Source organism: Schistocerca gregaria, chromosome 1 (assembly GCF_023897955.1).
Source record: "Schistocerca gregaria isolate iqSchGreg1 chromosome 1, iqSchGreg1.2, whole genome shotgun sequence".
NCBI classification, from domain to species: Eukaryota; Metazoa; Arthropoda; class Insecta; order Orthoptera; family Acrididae; genus Schistocerca; species Schistocerca gregaria.
In genome coordinates this window covers 471162095-471179084 of record NC_064920.1, presented here as the reverse complement: position 1 = coordinate 471179084, position 16990 = coordinate 471162095, and the positions used below count along the sequence as shown (strand labels likewise).

Below are 16990 nucleotides of genomic sequence, written 5' to 3'. Positions count from 1 at the left end.
GCATTACCGCCCTCCGCTAACCTGGTGGGTATTCCATACCAATACATAACTTCCAGGAAGCCATCACCCATGGCCACTATATCTGTAGTGACAAACATTCCGTCCCCAAAAAATGCAAAGGGTGTCAGTGAGACCCTCACAAATCAAAATTATCCTCTCATCCTTGTCCATGCTTTGTCAGACCAGTCACCTACTGTCCACCACATCAAAGGAGCACTCCTCTCATGACACAGTATCACCCATAACTGGAGCAAATGAATTACATTCTTCAACAGGATTTCAGCTACCATCTCCTTACCACCTGAAATGAGAAACATCCTCCCCACTCCTCTCACAGTGGTATTCCAATGCCCACCCAAAATATGTAATAGCCTCCCCAACACAGCTTCCTGTGCTGTGCCTTGCAATGCTATCCTGCCCTACCACATCCTTGCAAGATCCCACAGGCAGCACCAGCATCTTCCCCCATACCTACCCTAATATCCCTCTGCCCCCCCACCCATGCCTCTTCTTTATCCCCATTAACTATTTCAGCTAGATTGCTGCTCACCTCAGATGCAGTTGCAGTCAGGCTGTAGTACCAGAGACAATCGCCATGTGTAAGTTGTGCTTGTGTTAATGTGTGTGGGTTTTTTACTTCTAACGAAGGACTTTGTCCGAAAGCTGAAATATTTCTGACATTCTTTTTCATTGCGCCTCTCTGTGACTCAATACCTCCTGTGTGTGGTGTGTAGCAATCTGTCCTTTCCATAATTAATTCTCTCTCTTCAGCAGAGGGGGTACCAGTTTGAAACTTCCTGACAGATTAAATCTGTGAACCAGACCACGACTCACAGTTTCAAGTCCCGGCCCGACATGTAATGTGGCAGAGTAGGACAAGATTTAACAAAAATTAGTACTCAAAACAAATCAGAGAATGCAATACTACCAAACGATGTTTATGTGAAGTTACATTAATTCAAGAGTTTGAATCGCGATGTTGTGGGATTTCTGTATTGATGAGAGTAAGTCGACTTAATTGTGATCAATTAAGATCAATTCTAATTAATTGACAGAGATGTTTAAAAAGCAAACAAGAAATATGTGAAATATGATGCAAACAAAAAAAAACTCAGTTCACTGTTTGTGGAATCTATTTATAGAAAAGTGACAGTAATTTTAATGCAGCCAACTTTTAACAACATAGGTTTTTATTTTAGGAACTGAAGTTACACTTTATTTGTATAACAATTAATGGGAATGACTAATTCATTGTAGCTGAAGCAAATTTCATGTACTTTTGATATGAGAACTGTAATATTGCAATGTACGAACTTTATCAGAAATATTATAGGAAATTCAAAACTGAATTTCATAATCAGTCTTATAAAAGCATCAAAATCTTAATTTTAAATTCAGTTAACTCAATTTAAACAATGCATAATGTAACTTCATAATTCTCAGAAACTATATCAGCAGCAAGGACAGTAGCTGAATTGAGCTGGTACTGTTTCAGTTTTAGAGGTCAATCTTGTATCAGTCTTATATTAGACTTTGGACATTGAAACTGTGTCAATATTATCAGTGTTGTGATGCAACGAACAAATTTAAAAAGAAATATGGACGTAATTTTTTGTGAAGTTGCCATAAACTGCTTGACATGCAGAAAACTGGACCCAGACAATATTTTGGGTGGACAATTTGCAAGAAACCCGAGTTACACACCTCAGTCAAATTGTCAATTATCAGCAAGTTAAGGAATTAAAATGTAATCACCAACAGCTGGTTATGTTTTAAGCACACAGTTTTAATCTGCAGGGAAGTTTTGTATCTTTCCCAAATTACTGTTATTCCAACCTAGCCCCTCAGTTGTTTAATATTTATTTTAAGTTTCAAAAATCACTAAGTTTATACACTAGACAACAAGGAACTAGTAAAAGTAAGTTAGTAAGCCCTAAGTGACAATACTTGTTGCAGGTACAAAATTAATGACTGCTTAAAATTTTCTTTTATTTGACGCAATGATTTCTACTCAGTTTTTTGTGCCCTCTGTATGTAAAATAAATACTACAGTATCTGCAATCTGCAGTGTATGTTCTTGTTAGCCCAGCAATTCCTTTCCTAAAAAAGCTCCAAAGTCAAAACATCTAATTTCAAAATACATTTCACACTTAGTCTATATAAAAACAGAGAAAAGGTGGGTAAGAAAGGCAGTAATAGCATGAGGCTACCTCAATGAAAACCTGTTAATACATACCATACTTTGATTATAAAAAAAAGAAAAAAAAAGAGGATGTACTGCCAATATGTATGGTAAAAAACTTGTACCCCGGAAAATGAGTAATATATTGTCATTATTAGTTTTACTTGTACCAGTAACCTCAAAGATCAACTAGTTGATGCCTGATTGCCTCAGAATATTGCATTGCACTTCCAATGACAAATCATGCACATTATGTTTCAGCTTTTGACGCTGGTATACAGAGAACAAATATGACACTGTCCTTTTTTCTGGGACATACATGAAAGACTCCCAGGCCCACAAATTCCTCTTCCTTTTCATCAATAAGCACAACAAACATTGCTTATGGTACAGCCTCTTCCTACTTATCCCAAATGAAAGACACAGCTCAAATGAAATGACAACTTCCGTAGTGTGTCATTTGATGTTGCAGGCCTACCAGATGCATATGCTATTTGTCGTGAATAGAATGCCACAGATCTGTTTGTAACTCAGTCTGCTGACTGATTTCTCTGAAGTCTGGGCGTTTTGTCCTCAGACTCAGAGAGCACTGTGGAATGATGACATCAGAAGCATGCTTACAATCATGAATATCTCATTAGGCATGCTTTCCATCTTACAGAAACCTGAAGGATTGAAGACAACTGTTGGCTACAAGATAAATAGCAAAGTTCATTGCAAGCAGGCCTCTTATTTTATTTCTGAAGATAATTGTCATTCTATGATATATAACATTAATCATGCAAATATTAACCTAACAGTGGGAGATAAACAGAAGATACATCTTGTAAATGAGGAAACCATAACATTCTACAGAGATGTAAATGTCTTGCTAATTTTTCTGTGTTAAATTTAGCTTCAGAGAGCACGAATAGGTTATAACAGTTTAGTGATAAGTGTTTATTTATGGAGGTCCTAACAGATGCCTCACTTTGCTAATGAATAACTTATTCTGTTCAATATCCCTCAGGTCCTCCACCCATTTATCTATGGAACTTGATGAGTGAATGAATAGGAATTAATTTCATATTACTTTCAGAGAAAGTAAAACATTATAGAATACCCTTTTCACCAGCGCGGTAGGGTGGGGTGGGTGAAAAATCATTTTTATGGCCCATGGAGCAAATGAACCTTCAGTATAATTCTAGTGTCCTCCAAACAGTTGATCATTCCTGTTGCCTTCATTCCATGATTTTATTACAACATATAACTTCCCCAATAACAAGGAGATCAACACATGTATTGATGAAGTTGTGACAACCTTCAAGAAGCTCTCTGTCCAAGACTGGAGAAATATTAACCTTAGAATTTCCACAAAAATCCTTGTATACAATTGTTGCACTCTAACTACTTCATCCTATGCATTCAAAACATGGACTAACTGCTTAAAATAAAAGCAATGACTCAATGACTTCCACATGTAATGTTTTGTGGTCTATACTAAGATTTTAGCACAATGACAAGATGAGCAACAAAGCATTTCTTCTGAAGGCCCACAGCTGTACTAAAGCAGGAATGACTCCCCAAGCTAACAAACATCCATCAAATGGACCCACAGGGATCAATGTATCAACTCAACCTCAATCAGATTGCATATAAAGGGGGACCCAGGAAAAGTTCCAGGCTTCATTTAAAGTAACTGGTACACACATCTGAATGATGCCACTACCCAACCACTGGGCTGCAGCAAACAACAAAGCCTCACTAGTCAACTCAAGCAGAAATGATTTTATGTCACTGACGGAACCCATGAAGTTTCACATTTCACATGCAAAATGTTTTGGAAAGTGATTTTCTGCTGCTGAGCTGTTCAGCCATAAATGTAGATGTGGCATCCCTAATAGTACTTATGTATAGTAACTAAACAATTATCTGTAAAGACACTATTGTCTTGTAAGTTCTATACTTTAAAAATTAGGAGGATAATATTTCTAATACTTATCTGATTTAACCACTGTCTGTGGAAGTTATATGATGCCAGAACACAGTTCCAAATTCTCAGCTGCAATATCAACATAGTGGGATCATTATAATAAATCAGAGCCCTTAATATGATAGTAATTGTTTCATTGTATTTTAAAATGGGTTACCATAGAGTTTCGATAGTGTTCAGCTCATTCAACCATCCTTGACAGAAAAAGAGTTACAGTTCTTTCTTTAAATCAAGCCTATATGGAATATTTAAAAGTCCAACAAAATATTTGCAACAATGAAGTACATAAAAGTAATTAACATTTGTTCTATGAACCACAATTACATGTCTGATATATCACATATTGCAAATACAGTTTCTTCCCTTTCTTAACAAAGAGCACCATACCTTAGATTACATAACACAGATACAAACAATCTATAAAAGACAACATTTGTGCTGGTTTCAGTAATAACTGGGAAGGGTATCTTAAAAGCTGATCACATGTTTAACCTTCCATAATCATTACACACATGCTCAAAAAGGTCATCCTCTGGTGCTTATACAAGGCCTGGAAAACACATCATGGTTAATGTTAACTGTCATATAATTGTCTGAAACTGTATTTCCTACTAACTGTGTTGTACAGAAGTAGTGGAATTCAAACGACAACCACAAGCATGATTATGGAAGGTGTTCATTTCACATGGCCACTTTGTACAATTGAAGGAACATTCAGAATACTTAAAAAACATGAACTTTCGCCAGAATTTTAATTTATGAGCAGATGAAACATATGCTGCATTATTTTACTAATATTTATAAATTTCTTAAGTTTCTTAGACAAATCTGTGTTGTTTAACCTATTTTTGTGAATTCATTCTAATGTTATTTTCACTTCTTGCATCACACAACAAATGCTTCATGTATGATAAAGTTAATTTGAGAGAATTGACATGAACAAGAGATCAGTTTTGTTGAACATCAACTAGTCTAACTATATCAAGAGTCTCTGTCCTTGCAGAACTAACAAGAAATTTGTACCCTAAATGCATTCATTAACATTTAAAAGTTGACACATGCAAACAGAATCATTGCAAATTACAATGTTCCTCTGTGTTGCAGAACACATTTGAAGTTACCTGTAATCACCTTTTCAAAAAAATAATTTTTACTGTTTATCAGTTTTAATTATGCCCTCCTTGCAATATCTGCTTTAATATTAAAATCATTCTAGTATATTGGCAATTGATCTAGAATAAATTAAATAACAATAATTGCTAGTGATGCAGAAAGAGCTGCTCAAATATAACTAAACCCAATTATGCAGAATTCTTGCATAGATTTCTGCCAAACAATAATGAAATGAGTTACAGTTTATATAATGACAAAAAAATATACAGAACTAACTTCTGTTATTGCAGCTCAAGTAAATCTCTTGTTCAGGAATATAACATCTCTTCCAATGCAGATTCCAAGACAGGGCATTACAGATACAAACAGTATCAATGAAACTCCGCAGATTTCATTTATAAACCTGTATGAGATCACAGTAAGCCCAGCTATTCTGGATGATGAGTCAGAAATTTATTTATGACAGGAAGCACACAAACATTCATATTTCTCTTACTATCCAGATTTCAGCGTTCTACACTCTGCTACAAATTGGCTGTCAACCATGAGATTTTCTACCTAATACAAACCTAATATGACATTCAGTATTGATACTTCATTCACACATGTTATGATATTTATGACTTTTTTCATTATTATGCACATCTTAGTGATTTGTAATTGAATTTATAAAAAGGCAACAATTTAATTAGAAACTGCTGATGAAGGAAAAACATAGTATACAAATGGATTGGCAGTTTTTAAAAAATATTTTCTGAATAAAGCTGTATGTAATGAGGTGTGTTAACATCTACTCAAAACAATCATGAAGTAAGTCAAGGAGAAGATTTATTTTAAACAAAATACAAACCACTTCATCCCTTGCCAGAACAAAAAGTAATTTGGAAATATCAGTGTGCCTGTTAACGAACGCAGGAATCAGGTTAAAATTTTTAACTTGTGCATGATATATTTTTTTCTCAGCTTAAGCACTGGTTAAAGTTATATGGAAGACAGATGTCCTTTATACAGTAGTTACACATTTATCTCAGAGAATAATTTTGAAGGTTGAAGTTCCTGATTTCATTGAATGTAATATGATGAAAGTGATTTGAAAAAATGTGGAAAAGTCTGAGAAAAGAATGTTAGCTATCTTTTCCATAATTTTAGGGGGTAATTTCTAGGTATATTTCTCTCTCTCTCTCTCTCTCTCTCTCTCTCCATGTGACTGAGGAAATCTTCATAAATAAGTGTATTATAACTTTCTTCGAAACCAAGGAACAAACACTTTGAAGTAAGTGAAACAGAGTGTGGTTACAAATTTTCTTTTCGACAAATGAAATTTATTTGTTCTTCTTAAATAAGACTGCATTAAAGCACATGTCAATCATCATACAGCTGTCACACAACATTAACAAACTTGCAAATAAACATCTGTATCACAATGTATGATGCATATTGTACAAACCATACATTTTTTTTTCTCTTTTAATACAAATTTGCAGTGCAGAATCTGTGTAAAAGAGCACTAAATTAGTGATTGGAAGCATACGATAAAATACATTCATATGAAAATAATTGATATTCCATAATCATATGAGTGTATTACTTTAACAGATACACAGTATCTATTAATTACTCATTTTGTATGAGTTAAAGACATATTACATTCAGTGAAGGGGAAAACAATATAAACTTTTGGGATATTTCTTAAGGCAAACTGGAATGAAATAAAAAATCTAGATGCTTATTAAAATAAACACAATTTCAGTAAAAGGATATTATGCAATGGTATACACTACTACTATTATTCCTGTTGATATTCACTGTACAACTGGAATTCTCAAAAGTGTCACTTATGTTGTCCTCTAATTCTAAAAATGAGTTTACTTAAGAAGGAAAGAACGACATATCATCAAGCACTCTGATCACATTTTCTCAGAAAAATATCATAGGTTAGTATAAATTTCTTTTCTTACATTGCACATAACCTGCTGTGGGTGCCAAGTAGCAAATTCAAGTAAAATAAACACTCAGTAACACTAATGATTTCTTAATGGCTTGCTTTCTAAAGCTGCACTTTTGGAAGTAATGGAAAAGTTTCTGTCTGTGGCTTAAATGACATAATGCCTCTTTTGATTTCTTTTTGTATTTTGTATAGGCCTACTTATCTATTTCTAAAGAGTGGCAGTTTACAGAAATTAGGAGTAATTTTAATCATGATCCAACTCTTAAAGTTGCATGTGAATGAAAATACTCTAACTCATATGAACAGAAACAACATTCAGCTATTTGCAATCCATATATTGAACTTTATTTGTTTCATGAAAATATATGACAGAGTTCCAACAGCCTACCTCTGACAAAATAATGCCATAACAGCAATTACATTGTTTCAAAGGTAATAAAAGTTATTTGAAATGTTCTTCCCATATATATATTCTGATGCTATGAAAGGAAAATATGTACTTAAACATATTCCAAACTCTAAATATTCAAATAAATGTCATTTTTTGGAGATCCTATGTTTCTCACACATTAGTATAATTGTACTGGAATGGGAGAATGATGTATACTTCACTTGATTCTTGGTAATGATGTAAAAATGCAAGGTAAAGAACAGAAAATCAGAGTGGAAAAAATAATTCAACTCGTCTCATTCACTGTTATGCAACAAAAAGTTTATACCATGCATACCGAGTATAACCTTGGAAATAATAGGCTCTCAAACAAATCGTTGAAAAATTTTATGGTAGTCTGTAAATATTAGGCCAAAGATCATTTCAACAAGATGTTGATTGTGCCATATTTTTGACTCTAAGACTAGAGTAATATACAATAAAAAATTTCAATTCCTAATTCTTATCTTGTTTTCAAATCTGATCTAACCTATGTGGTTCATTGTGAAAATAATGGAATACTTTAGTTTTTCAAGTATATCAACAAGTTCCAATCACAAAATATTTTCAGAGTTCCCAGTGAGATGATTCAACTGTGTTCCCATTCCTACATGAAATTCTGCTCCTGTTGAATTGAATTTATTACTGGAAGGGCACTGTTTCCTTCTTTCAGTTTCACCAGTACAACTCACTCCACAGGCAGCACATTGTATTCACACCAAGAAGAAGCTGATAATAATTAGTTAACAGTTTATCAAAAAAGTTTTAAGTATATTATCCCGACTATACACACAACTAGATTACACTTTCTGTACAATTTTTAATATATATATATATTTATATATATAGTATGTATATAACATTCACAGTTATTACACAACTTCCTATCTAACATTTTCAACAAAACCCAACATTTGCAACTACTTATCACATGTGTAAAAAGAACAGTTGTCGCACGTCATTATTATTGCTACAGCAAAACTTTTCACTCACCCAGGATGCTGACATGACATCTCAAGCACTGAATTTCAATTTTACCAAAAACTTAAAATAAGTATCATCATAAATAATAATTATAATAATGAAACTAATTAAAGAAAATAATAATAATAATAATAAATAATCATCTATAAGTTAAATATGTTAAAAAAGTGTCAGATCAAAATGCTTTCAACTGAATCACCATACAAATTACCAGTGATCATTTAAATCAAAGTTCACTTTTTAAATCATTTAAATCATTTGCAGCAACAGTCTTCCTTAGTGAAGACTGATTCAGCACAGATCTAGTAATGAAATTACACATAATCATTTTTTTTAAAAGTGCAATGCTTCATTTGTTTCTACCTGTAAGTCTAGTTTAAACACATAGCTTTCTGACAATGCCACAGTCCAATCTTCAAACACAAATATGGAAAATTCAAACTGCTTGACCTAGACTGCAACCAAGCTTTATTACCAGATTACATGTCCTTTAGATGAAGGTCAGTAGCATAATATGGAAAATGAATGACTTATTTCTTTTTACTTAGTCAACAGACAAAGAAAATTATGGCATTTCAAAATCTTTGGCTAAATATATTTCTCTCAGATCTTTTAATCAGCGTAAGTCAAAGAGTTGTAAGAATGCACAAAATGAAATAAATTAATGTTATACACAATTTATCTGTGCAGAAGTAACATAAAATAAACTGAAATAAAAGTGAAAATATTATAAAGAACACTGAATAAATAATTGCAAATAGACCATTTTACAGGTAGACAATGTCTTTCTTTGTGTGCATTGACAAAGATTCATTCAGTATCTTACTCTTTTTTTTTAAGGTTTATAACACTGGTGTCACATATTTGTCTCTCGTTTGTAAATATACCATAAATAAATATCTTAGTTATATAACATCTGCAACCTGAAAACTTGTCTCTAGAGATGTCCTTTGCAGCTTTTCTGATGGAAGTACATTTTCCTGGACTGGAGATGTGCAAAATTTCATGGCCTGCAGAGTAGAAGAAAAAAAAATTCTTTAATTAAATTATCTTAGAATGTTTCAAATATAAAATGACATTTCTTTGTAACATGATTCCTTATAAATATTCTCACTAACATTTTTACAAGCACTCAGTGGTATCAAACAGGGAATAGTCTAATGGGAGAATATAAACTTCTATAATGTGGAAGAAAATATTAGCTAGATAAAAGAAATCTTCTATGAATTACATAAAATAAACAATATTGCAAAGCAACACAATCTAAGGGGCAGCATAAATAAATCACAAATAATGTAGGATTATCTGTCATCAAATGGTTCAAAATATAACAAAAATTGCACTGGATGTAAAAGCACTATTATTATACATTTTACTAATAAATATTGCAGTGTACAAGATTTTTTGATCCATTCCATTTTATGTTTTGAATTTCTGCCAAGGTAACAAATCTAATAGAAAATTTAATAATGCCAACAGTTAATAAGACATTCTAAAGCAGTTTACATTTCAGATAGGAAAAAAATAGATTTTACATCACTCTCATTGCTTGCACAGTTTGTGGACTTTGATTCAGGACCTTTCAGTATTCTTTCAATTGCTGAAAATCTGACTAATGGAGGTAAAAATCAGTTTAGCCTCTAGGCAACCAAAAAACAATAGAAACCCCTCAACACCTTTCTGTAAGAAGAAACTGGGTTAAGGGACACCTGGAAGTGAATCCGGATCATTAGTACCACATTCTCTTCACTGACAAGTACAATATTTCTCTGACATCTGAAGAATGTTGTAGCTGGCCAGGTACGAATGTACAGTTTTAGACGCAAGATTTCTGTTGACCAGCTGCCGGAGAGACTAAGTCTGTGTCATTCACATATGGCAGCCAATAAAGATGGCTGCCTCTCAGAATTGTAAGTTTGGCCATACATGTGATTTGGCAACACTGTAGGATGTGGAAGTGTTTGAAAGGAAATTTTTCTTCTTCCTCAGATGTTACAGTGCTGCATAAGTTCATGGCCCACTGGTAAACATAACACAACATAAGCACAAAGTCATGAGTTCAAGTTCACTCCTTCCTCTATTTCATAAACCGCATTTTGGCTGTCTGCTTAACTTATCAGTCAGATGGAACCTCATAGACAATGCTCTTCATTTTATAACACTCCACTAATAGTGAAAACTTCTAGAAAGAATTCCCAGATTAGCTTGTGGCAGTGAGGAGATCAGAACAGTTCAAGCACAAGAGCTCCTCACTCCATAGTGCGTTTAGGGTACTGGATACTGGCCTTGTGCCACAAGTCACATGTCGCATGTCACCTTCCACAAGACATCAGGCACCATCCAACCAATTGTCTGCAGTGCAGCACTTTGAGCACATTTACCAACTGTCATTTTCTTATTTGAACTTCTAGTATTTATCTTGCAGTTACATACTGGAGTTTGCATACTTGAAACTTATGAACATTGTTTAAGCATTGTAAAGAGAAAGGTCTAACATTTACAGCATGTTGTTTGCTTTGGGTTTAATATATGGGCGAAAGGAATGGAAGCAGCTCAATACCTTTGTATTCTGTTCGGAATGAGTGCTTTTGTGCAAAACATGTCAGAAAAGGATTTTCATGTTCGAAAAAAGTACATTTTGGACTGAACGATTTTCCACATCCAGAAAGTCTCAATAACTGACATATCTGCACTTTGCATTTCACATATCCGAAATATTCTTTAAGTCTCACCATACGAATATTATATGCCACAACACATCAAGTTTTGTTCAAATTGTTTCTAATTCCTTTGTGTTTATTTTGCTGTTTAATTTGATTAGTTGATACTCTGATTTTTTCTTTTGTTTCCTTCACTGCTTGCTCAATATAAAGATTGAATAACATTGGGGAGAGGCTACAACCCTGTCTCACTCCCTTCCCAACCACTGCTTCCCTTTCATGTCTCTCGACTCAACTGCCATCTGGTTTCTGTACAAATTGTAAATAGCCTTTAGCCCCCTGTATTTTACCCCTGCCACTTTCAGAATTTGAAAGAGAGTATTCCAGTCAACATTGTCAAAACCTTTCTCCAAGTCTACAAATGCTAGGAACGTAGGTTTGCCTTTCCTTAATCTGGCTTCTAAGAGACGTCGTAGGGTCAGTATTGCCTAATGTGTTCCGATACTTCTACGGAATCCAGACTGATCTTCCCCGAGATTGGCTTCTACCAGTTTTTCCAATCGTCTGTAAAGAATTCTTGTTAGTATTTTGCAGCTGTGGCTTATTTAACTGATTGTTCAGTAATTTTCACATCTGTCAACACGTACTTTCTTTGGAATTTGAATTATTATATTCTTCTTGAAGTCTGAGGTTATTTTGCCTGTCTCATATATCTTGCTCACCAGATGGAAGAGTTTTGTCAGGACTGGCTCTCTCAAGGTTGTCAGTAGTTCTAATGGAATGTTGTCTACTCCCGGAGCTTTGTTTCGACTCAGGTCTTTCAGTGCTCTGTCAAACTCTTCACGCAGTATCATATCTCCCATTTCATCTTCTTCTACATCCTCTTCCATTTCCATAATATTGCCTTCAGGTACATCGCCCTTGTATAGACCCTCTATATACTCCTTCCACCTTTCTGGTTTCCCTTCTTTGGTTAGGACTGGGTTTCCATCTGAACTCTTGATATTCATACAAGTGGTTCTCTTCTCTCCAAATATATCTTTAATTTTTCTGTAGGCAGTATCTATCTTACCCCTAGTGAGATAAGCCTCTACATCCTTACATTTGTCTTCTAGCCATCACTGCTTAGCCATTTTGCACTTCCTGTCGATCTCATTTTTGAGACGTTTGTATTCCTTTTTGCCTGCTTTATTTACTGCATTATTATATTTTCTCCTTTCATCAATTAAATTCAATATTTCTTCTGTTACCCAAGGATTTCTACTAGTCCTTGTCTTTTTACCTACTTGATCCTTTGCTGCCTTCACCACTTCATCCCTAAGAGCTACCCATTCTTCTTCTATTGTATTTCTTTCCCCCATTCTTGCCAATTGTTCCCTTATGCTCTCCCTGAAACTCTGTACTACCTCTCGTTTAGTCAGTTTATCCAGGACCCATCTCCTTAAATTCCCACCTTTTTGCAGTTTCTTAAGTTTCTATCTACAGTTCATAACCAATAAATTGTGGTCAGAGTCCACATCTGCCCCTGGAAATGTCTTACAATTTAAAACCTGGTTCCTAAATCTCTGTCTTACCATTATATAATCTATCTGATACCTTTTAGTATCTCCAGAGTTCTTCCATGTATAAAAACTTCTTTTATGATTCTTGAACCAAGTGTTAGCTATGATTAGGTTGTGTTCTGTGCAAAATTCCACCAGGCGGCTTCCTCTTTCGTTTCTTACCCCCAATCCATATTCACCTACTATGTTTCATTCCCCCCACCCCCCAATGAATCATGGACCTTGCAATTGGTGGGGAGGCTTGCTTGCTTCAGCGATACAAATAGTCGTACCATAGGTACAACCAAAATGGAGGGGAATCTGTTGAGAGGCCAGACAAACGTGTGGTTCCTGAAGAGGGGCAGCAGTCTTTTCAGTAGTTGCAAGGGCAACAGTCTGGATGATTCACTGATCTGGCCTTGCAACAATAACATAAACAGCCTTGCTGTGCTGGTACTGTGAAGGGCTGAAAGCAAGGGGAAACTACGGCCGTAATTTTTCCTGAGGGTATGCAGCTTTACTGTATGATTAAATGATGATGGCGTCCTCTTGGCTAAAATATTCCAGAGATAAAATAGTCCCCCATGCGGATCTCCTGGCGGGGACGACTAAAGAGGACGTTGTTATCAGGAGAAAGATAACTGGCATTCTATGGATCGGAGCGGGGAATGTCAGATCCCTTAATCGGGCAGGTAGGTTAGAAAATTTAAAGATGGAAATGGGTAGGTTAAAGTTAGATATAGTGGCAATTAGTGAAGTTCGATGGCAGGAGGAACTAGACTTTAGGTCAGGTGGCTACAGGGTTATAAACAAAATATCAAATAGGGATAATGCACGAGTAGGTTTAATAATGAATAGGAAAATAGGAATGCGGGTAAGCTACTACAAACAGCGCAGTGAACACATTATTGTGGCCAAGATAGATACGAAGCCCACACCTACTACAGTAGTACAAGTTTATATGCCAACTAGCTCCGCAGATGATGATGAAATTGAAGAAATGTATGATGAAATAAAAGAAATTATTCAGATAGTGATGGGTGACTGGAATTCGAGTGTGGGAAAAGGGAGAGAAGGAAACTTAGTAGGTGAATATGGATTGGGGCTAAGGAATGAAAGAGGAAGCCACCTGGTAGAATTTTGCACAGAGCACAACTTAATCATAGCTAACACTTGGTTTAAGAATCATGAAAGAAGGTTGTACACATGGAAGAACCCTGGAGACACTAAAATGTATCAGATAGATTATATAATGGTAAGACAGAGATTTACGAACCAGGTTTTAAATTGTAAGACATTTCCAGGGGCAGACGTGGACTGACCACAATCTATTGGTTATGAACTGTAGAGTAAAACTGAAGAAACTGCAAAAAGGTGGGAATTTAAGGAGATGGGATTTGAATAAACTGAAAGAACCAGAGGTTGTACAGAGTTTCTGGGAGAGCATAAGGGAACAATTGACAGGAATGGGGGGAAGAAATGCAGTAGAAGAAGAATGGGTAGTTTTCAGGGAAGTAGTGAAGGCAGCGGAGGATCAAATAGGTAAAAAGATGAGGGCTAGTAGAAATCCTTGGATAACAGAAGAAATATTGAATTTAATTGATGAAAGGAGAAAATATAAAATTGCAGTAAGTGAAGCAGGTAAAAAGGAATACAGACGTCTCAAAAATGAGATCAGCACGAAGTGCAAAATGGCTAAGCAGGGATGGCTAGAGGACAAATGTAAGGATGTAGAGGCTTATCTCACTAGGGGTAAGATAGATACTGCCTACAGAAAAATTAAAGATATATTTGGAGAGAAGAGAACCACTTGTATGAATATCAAGAGTTCAGATGGAAACCCACTTCTACGCAAAGAGGGGAAAGTAGAAAGGTGGAAGAAGTATATAGAGGGTCTATACAAGGGCGATGTACTTGAGGACAATATTATGGAAATGGAAGAGGATGTAGATGAAGATGAAATGGGAGATATGATATTGCATGAAGAGTTTGACAGAGCACTGAAAGACCTGAGTCGAAACAAGGCCCCGGGAGTAGACAACATTCCATTAGAACTACTGACGGCCTTGGGAGAGCCAGTCCTGACTAAACTCTACCATCTGTTGAGCAAGATGTATGAGACAGGCGAAATACCCTCAGACTTCAAGAAGAATATAATAATTCCAACGTGTTGACAGATGTGAAAATTACCGAACTATCAGTTTAATAAGTCACAGCTGCAAAATACTCAAGGCGAATTATTTACAGACGAATGGAAAAACTGGTAGAAGCCGACCTCGGGGAAGATCAGTTTGGAATCAGTAGAAATGTTGGAACACATGAGGCAATACTGACCTTACGACTTATCTTAGAAGAAAGATTAAGGAAAGGCAAGCCTATGTTTCTAGCATTTGTAGATTTGGAGAAAGCTTTTGACAATGTTGACTGGAATACTCTCTTTCAAATTCTGAAGGTGGCAGGGATAAAATACAGAGAGCAAAAGGCTATTTACAATTTGAACAGAAACCAGATGGCAGTTGTAAGAGTCGAGAGACATGAAAGGGAAGCAGTGGTTGGGAAGGGAGTAAGACAGGGTTGTAACCTCTCCCCGATGTTATTTAATCTGTATATTGAGCAAGCAGTAAAGGAAACAAAAGAAAAATTCAGAGTAGGTATTAAAATCCATGGAGAAGAAATAAAAACTTTGAGGTTCGCCGATGACATTGTCATTCTGTCAGAGACAGCAAGGGACTTGGAAGAGGAGTTGAATGGAATGGACAGTGTCTTGAGAGGAGTATATAAGATGAAAATCAACAAAAGCAAAATGAGGATAATGGAATGTAGTTGAATAAAGTCAGGTGATGCTGAGAGAATTAGATTGGGAATTGAGACAATTAAAGTAGTAAAGGAGTTTTGCTATTTGGGGAGCAAAATAACTGATGTTGGTCGAAGTAGGGAGGATATAAAATGTAGACTGGCAATGGCAAGGAAAGCGTTTCTGAAGAAGAGAAATTTCTTAACATCGAATATAGATTGAAGTGTCAGGAAGTCATTTTTGAAAGTATTTGTATGGAGTGTAGCCATGTATGGAAGTGAAACATGGACGATAAATAGTTTGGACAAGAAGAGAATAGAAGCTTTCGAAATGTGGTGCTAAAGAATAATGCTGAAGATTAAATGGGTAGATCACATAACTAATGAGGAAGTATTGAATAGGATTGTGGAGAAGAGAAGTTTGTGGCACAACTTGACCAGAAGAAGGGATCGGTTGGTAGGACATGTTCTGAGGCATCAAGGGATCACCAATTTAGTATTGGAGGGCAGTGTGGAGGGTAAAAATTGTAGAGGGAGACCAAGAGATGAATACACTAAACAGATTCAGAAGGATGCAGGTTGCAGTAGGTACTGGGAGATGAAACAACTTGCACAGGATAGAGTAGCATGGAGAGCTGCATCAAACCAGTCTCAGGACTGAAGACCACAATGACAACAACATGCAGGACAGTAAGTAACACAAACCATTTCAAAGCCCAAAGTGAGTAATATCTTACCAATTCAAGCCAATGTAGACTTTCCTCGTAAAGTTATTGTGGTAGTTTGTATTTCATTTGTAGTAGTACACTGCATATTTCAACAAGATTTTCTGGTAATTTATTGAACACAGCAGCAAACATCAAACAAAAATTAATCATCAACAATATATTCTCACACATTACTTACAACAGTCTTGTGCAGCTAGCTTATCAACTGCAAGCCTCCAGAAACTGACTGGTTCTGAGTTCAGTATTTTGTCAAACCAGCTTTCAAGTTCATTTTCATCCGGAAATTTTTTTTCTGTTGTTTGATGGGGAGTGGGTAAGGTAAACATTTTAGGGCACAATATCAGAATAACAAGTGATTAAAGAAAGACTTCCTCTCTCTCTCTCTCTCTCTCTCTCTCTCTCTCTCTCTCTCTCTCTCTCTCTCTCTCTCTCTCTCTCTCTCCCCAACATGTGATACACATCTGTCAGTCATTTTTCTCACACTGCAACCCAAATGTGTCCCAGTTGTTGGAAACAAATACCAATTGGGAGGGGGGCACCCATGAGGAGGATTTTGTAGAATACATTATGCTTTTTGAGATGCAAAATATTTTATTTTCAGTCTCACATTTGCACAAGTCAGTGTCTTGTTAGGATTCA

At 35.6% G+C, this 16990-nt stretch overlaps 1 protein-coding gene across 2 annotated transcripts in view; it reads right to left on the bottom strand.

Moving 5' to 3' along the window:
• Positions 1 to 4271: 4271 nt before the first annotated feature.
• LOC126353114 (syntaxin-1A) overlaps positions 4272 to 16990 on the bottom strand; it is a 332123-nt gene continuing 319404 nt past the window's right edge. For both annotated transcript variants that reach the window (XM_050002738.1, XM_050002741.1), the window contains one exon: positions 4272 to 9639. The gene's annotated coding sequence lies outside the window, so the exon portion shown is untranslated. The remainder of the gene's footprint in view (positions 9640 to 16990) is intronic.